The 7262-nt window shown below is 30.0% G+C and overlaps 1 pseudogene; it reads left to right on the forward strand.

Moving 5' to 3' along the window:
• Positions 1-412: 412 nt before the first annotated feature.
• LOC149536308 (GDSL esterase/lipase At4g10955-like) lies at positions 413-6175 on the forward strand (annotated as a pseudogene).
• Positions 6176-7262: the final 1087 nt, after the last annotated feature.

Consider the following 7262-nt stretch of genomic DNA (forward strand, 5'->3'; position numbering starts at 1 on the left):
TGTCAGAAGAAACAAGCTAATATGAGTAAGCAAAACATAAATTTTTCTGAGAGTAATTCTAAGACATTGTTTATTATTTGCAATGTAGCTCAAGAGAGCACAAATGATTTTTGATTTTTAGATAGTGGTTGTAGAAATCATATGATAGGAAATAAAGAGTTTTTTGAAAGTTTGGATAGATCAATTAAATCAGAAGTAAAGTTGCAAAGAAATGAGTGGAAAAGGCACAATCAATGTTATAACAAAGCATGGTAACAAATCTATTTCTAATGTATAGTTTGTACCTGGTTTGAAACATAATCTTATAAGTATGGAGCAACTTAGTCAAAAAGGCTATAGAGTTATTTTTGAGAAAAATGTGTGCACTATATTTGATATGCCTCCTAGTAACTTGGTGATTGCAAGGGTAGAAATGACAAATAACAGAATGTTTCCACTTCGAATGAAGAGTAATATGACTGATGAAGTTGCAACAAGTTTCAAGGTAGCAAGTCAAGATCAAACATGGATATGGAACTTGAGGTATGGTCATCTAAATCTCAAAATATTATCTTTACTGCAAAGAAAGGAAATGGTAAGAGGTTTACCCCCAATTGAAGCACCATTAAGTCCATGTGAAAGTTGAATTTTGGCCAAACATCATAGAGAGAGTTTTCCAAAAGGGATCTCATATAGAGCAAGGGCACCTTTAAAAATTGTGCATTTAGATATATGCAGTCCAATGAAAATGCCATCATTAGGGGGGAGCAATTATTTCTTAACATTTATTGATGACTTCAGTAGAAAGATATGGGTTTACTTTCTTAAATACAAATCTAAAACTTTTAGCAAATTTAAAGAATTCAAGGCTTTTGTTGAGAAAAAAAGTAGTTTACCTATCAAGATATTGAGATCTAATAGAGGAGGAGTGTATAAGTGAAATGAATTTTTAGATTATTGCAAGGATCATGGAATTAAAAAATAATTTACTACCAGTTACACACCACAGCAAAATGGTGTTGCAGAGAGAAAGAATAGGACAATAATGGAGATGGCAAGGAGCATGTTGAAAGGTAAGAACCTTCCTAATGAGTATTGGGCTGAGGTAGTTTCTTGTGCTATTTATATTTTGAATAGGAGTCCAACAAAGATTGTGAGGGACATGGTTCCACAACAAGCATGGAGTGGTAAGATTCATAGTGTTTCTCATCTCAAAGTATTTGGTTGTATTGCATATGCACATGTTCCTAAAGAAACTAGAACTAAGTTAGATGATAATAGTGAGAAATGCATTTTTTTTGGCTATGATGAACAATCTAAGGCATATAGATTGTTTAATCCTATCACCAGAAAATTCATTGTGAGTAGGGATGTTGTATTTAAAGAGGATGAATCTTGGGATGGAAATATAGATACAAATGTTATAGGTGCTACAACAATACCATATGATGAGAAGGATAAAAAGGATCATGAAGATCAAGAGGATCAACCAAGTGACCAAGAAGGAACTCCACCATGAAGTCCACTAGGAGATAACGTAGAAAATGAAGTTGAGCATGGAGAATCTTTGAATTAAGAAGTAAGTAATAATTCAAACCCTATACTTCCACAATTGAGATCAAGCAAGAAAACTAGAAGGTTGAGTGAGATTTATGATCAAGGAAGTAAATTAAATTTGTAATCAAATTTTACTTTATTTACTCAAGATCCTATATATTTTGAAGATGCAATTAAGGAAGAACATTGGATTAATGCAATGAATGATCAAATAGAATGAAATGAGAAAAATGATACATGAGAATTAGTTTATTTTCCTAGGAACAAAGATTTTATTGGTGTAAAATGGGTTTATAAGACTAAGTTTAAAGCTAATGGAGAAGTAGACAAATATAAGGCAAGGTTAGTTGCTAAGGGGTTTTCACAAGAATATGGAGTTGACTACAATGAGACGTTTTCACCTATAGCAAGACTTGATATTTTCATAATAGTATTAGCTATTGCAGCTCAAAAAAAATGGATGGTTCATCAAATGAACGTCAAATCAGCATTTTGAAATGGATAATTGGATGAAGAAGTCTATGTGCAGCAACCACTAGGATATGAAATAAGAGGACATGAAGACAAAGTGTATAAGTTGTACAAGGTGCTCTATGGATTGAAGCAAGCTCCAAGAGCTTGGTCAAGCAGAATAGATTCATACATGATGAAAAATGGATTTAGGAGAAGCACTAGTGAACCTACATTATATACCAAGATCAATGAAAAAAGTTAGATTTTGATTGTTTGTTTATATGTTGATGATTTGATCTTCATAGGCAATTTATCTATTGATATTTTTAAATTAGTTATAAAAAGAGAATTTGAAATGATAGATCTAGGAGTGATGAAATATTTTCTTGGCATTGAAGTTACTCAAAATGACAAGGGAATCTTCATTTGCCAAAGTAAATATGCAAAAGATGTTCCAGACAAGTTTAGATTGATAAATTGTAGTCATGTTTCTACACCTATTATAGTAGGCACAAAACTTAGCAGAGAAGATAATGAGAAAGCTTTTGATTCAACTGTACTTAGAAAATTGGTTAGTAGCTTAATGTATCTTATAACAACTAGGCCAGATATTATGTATGGAGTGAGTTTAATCTCTAGATTCATGGATTCACCAAAGAACTCACATTGGAAAGAAAGAACAAGAATATTGAGATATATTGTAGGAACTATGAATCATGGCATATTGTATTCTACTTCAGATGATTTTCAATTAGTTGGATATACAGATAGTGATTTTGCAGGTAATACTGAAGATAGAAGGAGCACATCTAGATATGCATTTCATCTTGGGACAGGTGTTGTAGCCTCAACATCAAAGAAGCAACCTATAGTAACTCTCTCATCAGCTGAAGCAAAGTATGTAGGAGGAAACATAGGAGCATGTCAAGCAATATGGATGCAAAAGATTTTGAAAGACTTAATGCAAGCTCAAGATGGATCTACTACAATCTATCCTGATAACAATTCTGTTATTGCACTTTCAAAGAACCATGTCTTTCACAAGAGGACAAAGCACATTGACACAAGGTATCATTTCATTAGAGATCTGGTTAATACCAAAGAAATTAATCTATAGTATTGCAGATTAGAGGAGCAACTTTTAGATATCTTCACCAAGACCTTACCACAAGTATAGTTTGAAATTTTGAAGGAGGCTTTGAGATTTGTAAATATTAAAGAAGTTTTTTAATAGTTGATAATAGAAATCAGGGGGGAGTGTTAGAAATATTAATTTCTACTCCAATCCATCATTAAATGTTTTTAAAAGTTTAGGTTTAGATTTAGGTTGTGTTGGCTATAGTAGTTTCCAGAATTCTATAGATAATTGTCTTGTTATTAAATGTTAGAAATTTCTAGAGATTGTAAACTTGCCTATAAAAGGGAGTGATGCATATCCATACTGTCAATCAAAAAAGAGAAATCAACTACAATTGATTTTTATTGTGCCCCAACACATTGCATTTCACATTTATTTCTTGTGTGCCTCTGTCCACCCATCAAATCCCAACTAGTATTATTTGAAGAGAATATTTTTCAGATTTTTTTTTTTGTCATATCATATAAATTTCTGATTGAGAAAAAATAGCATTATAATAAGAGTTTCCATTAATATAGAAAAGTGAAAATATCATTGTGTATATATAGTTCCTGAAAATGAAAGTTAAGGTTTCTCTTTCTTTACCGATGTGGCTATCCTCCTAGGAAAATGCATTGTTGACTAAATTTCAAAAAATTGAAAACACAGTGACTTTTTTTTTGAAATTTTTAGCATTTGATCTCCATGATCTACATATTTTGATCAAAAACAACAAAAACTTTGAGAAAAAATCACTGTGTTTTCATGAATTTGAAAAGAAAATGTTTTTCTTTTTTTAATCTTTAGTGCATTTTGTCTTGAGACTAGCCAACACCTTTCTTAAGATCTTAAGATTGGATAATTAAAGAGAGAAGTCAAAACAAATATTTATGTTGTTTGAGTATAGTTAACATTATGTTTTAAATATTTTTTAAACTAAATTTGAATTAAAACATTTATGTCTAATAAAATTTTCATAGTGCCTATATTAGACAATGATATTATAGTCATTTTTGTTGTCTGTTCTTGGAAGTAATAAAAAATATTGTTAAGTGAAATAAAGAAAAAAATTTATGATTTTGCTATCAGAATTTAACTATGTAGTTTTTCAGCTATTTTTCAGGATTTTGTTCCTAGGACAATCCCTATTTTGACTACTTTTCAATTTCAAAATCTATGTAGTTTTTATTTTTGTATTGATGTTGAATTGATCCATATTTCATAAATAATGGTTCACAAAAATATCACAAATGTCTCACTATTGTTTTAATTATTATTTAAATTTTTTTGATTGATATGAAATACAAAACTGTAAACATATTTTCTTTATTTATTTTCAATTATAATTTCTTAATAGAAATTTAATAAATATACTAGATTGCATATATTTATAGAAACCTATATAGTTATCAAAAGCCATTGTATTGAGTGTATTTTGTTCGACATATGAAGTTCAATGTTTATGTAACCGTTGCTCTTGGTTGAGAATGTCATTTGACTGACATGTAACATTTTTCTTGCTGAAAATATCTGTTAACATTTATGTTGCAACTGAAAACTTTTCACTAATCCCAAATCTGATTAAATAGATCATGCAATGGTTGTTGTGTTGCATTCTAAGAAATTTCTAAAACTGAGAATCCTAGGTTGAAAGTCAGTGTAGCCTAATAACATGAACCAATTCATTTTTTTTTGTGTCTCTGTATTGCTATTTATTACTTCTATTATTTCTGCTCTTATTTAGCTTTATACCATACATTTTTATTTTCTTTCGGGCCTTAAAATCAGCATATAAAAATTTCAAATATTTTATATTTTTATATTATATTAATTGTATGAAAGTTAAAACTTTTAGAAATGTATCTATCTTTTATGTTAATATTTAAGTAACCTTTGATTAACATAAGTATCGTTTATATTATTATAAAAGTATCTTATCTTATTTAAGTTAAGAGAAATCTACTACAGTGGAATATGAATTTTATATTCATTATTTTATTTCAATCTCTACATTGTGATTTTAAAGGGTCTCCCTAACATATGTATTTTAGAGTTTACAAAGATGTACATTTCAAGATTTCAAATATCTAACAGAAACTATCAACCAATTTGATAAATTATTAAAATGATTTCTATATGTAATGAGCAAATTGTAGGGGAGATTCCAACTATAGGAGACGCATTGCTGCTTGCTTGGTGAGTGTTGTATACCAATTTGAAAAGGGAGAGAAAAAGGAAGAACTAGTGAAGGAATGGTGCAAGATACTTAATTTCAAGTTAGAAGAAACAATGAATGATGAAACAATATTTGGAGCCATTTTCAAGTGGGTTGGACCAAGCAAAAGAGGTGAGGATAAAGGGAAGCCTCCCTCACAAGTTATTGCCTTCAGAGGCTCAATTCCTAAAGGAAATTATATTCTAGGAAAATAGTTTTTCCACAATTGGAAAGTAGTCAATGCATGCCACAAATCAATTGGTAGAGCACATATTGGCTTAACGTACTTGAAAAGAAGTATTCATAATCATGGACATGACAATGTATGGATTGTTGGTCACTCACTGGGAGCCACCATTGCAATAGTAGTTGCAAGAAAAATGGAGAGAGAAAAGATAGATAAAATAGAAGCACATCTTTTCAATCCTCCATTTTTTTCACCAAGACTTCCTGAACTGAAACTCTTTAAGCTGGTTGGAAGAACTTTAGCAACTGTGCATGATATCTGGGGTAAACTTAATTTGGGTCTACCTAATGCATTGGATTATATGATGATAAATGATAAAAAACTTTGTGGCTTGTATGATGATTTCATTGGTGTTAGCGGTTGGATACCTAACATCTATGTGAATAAAAATGATCTCATTCCCTATTCTTACATCCAGTATTTTGAGGTGATGGGAGTAATGTAAATGCAGGGAAACCAACAGCTTTATGAGTGCATGAAGTACCTCTTCTATTTTGAGATATATCTACTTTTTTTCTATCAGCTTGAGTTAGAGAAGAGCTTCAACAAGAGGACAAGCGAGCGTGTGAAAAAGACCCCATCATCACTACTGTCTCCCTCCACATGACGATCAAAGGCCTCTAGAGATTTGTTTCCTTCCCTTCATGGGAAGGAGAAGATATAGTTGATAGACATGTACATGTATAGGCATCAATGGACATATATGTTTGATTTTATGTCAGTGGACATATTCGATATACATTTGATGTATATATGACATTTTATATTTGATGTATGACATTTATTTGATGCATGACATTATTAGACTTATGAAATTATTAGTTAATATATGATATGTTTGTTCATCTACAACATTATTGGTTATCATAATATATTATGTGTTTGTTAATGTACATGACATTATTAATTATCATTTAATATTATATGTTTGTTCATGTATGACATTAAATTAGATATGTTTGTGTATGACATTAAAATAGATATGTTCATGCATGACATTAAATTCAATACCTAATCAATTCGATTCATTGATAGAATATTGATTAACAATAAACTTTATCATTGTTTAAGCATAAGTTTATCATTTCCAGTATGTCATCTTCATATGATTTATGATCTTGTTCATGTTTAAAGTTTTCCTTCTTTGTCATTTATTTATCAAGCTTAATTCAATACCTAATCAGTTTGAATTTTTGATACAATATTGATCAGCAATAAAATTTATCATTGTTAAAGTCAACAATTTATCATTTGCAATTTATGTCATTGTCATATTGATTTATGATCTTCTTGTTCATGTTTAAAGTTTTCCTTGTATGTTATTCATATAAACATTTATCATAAATTATTATTACAAACATATAACAAATCTGAAACTGAAAACAATACATTACATTAATTCCTAGGTTTAGTTATGATGTAGAGCCTAATAGGATTCTCAATATTTCATTAATTCATATGCTAGATGTGCCATCGTAGAATATAACTTGTAATGGGCACTCACATGTATTAAAATGCATGTATATTTCCTTATATGTACAATTGGTCAATGTTGTACCTTATAGAAGATAGAATTTTATAGGTAGAATTACTCAATCTTGTACTACACTAGATAAGATGTCCTCTATTATGCATAATGTTTAGCTCTGACATTGTTTATAAGAGTGTTTCAAGGTTGGGAACCACTTCAACAT

The sequence above is a fragment of the Cupressus sempervirens genome, chromosome 10 (assembly GCF_028749045.1).
Source record: "Cupressus sempervirens isolate cs-2001-9-10 chromosome 10, ASM2874904v1, whole genome shotgun sequence".
NCBI lineage: Eukaryota > Viridiplantae > Streptophyta > Pinopsida > Cupressales > Cupressaceae > Cupressus > Cupressus sempervirens.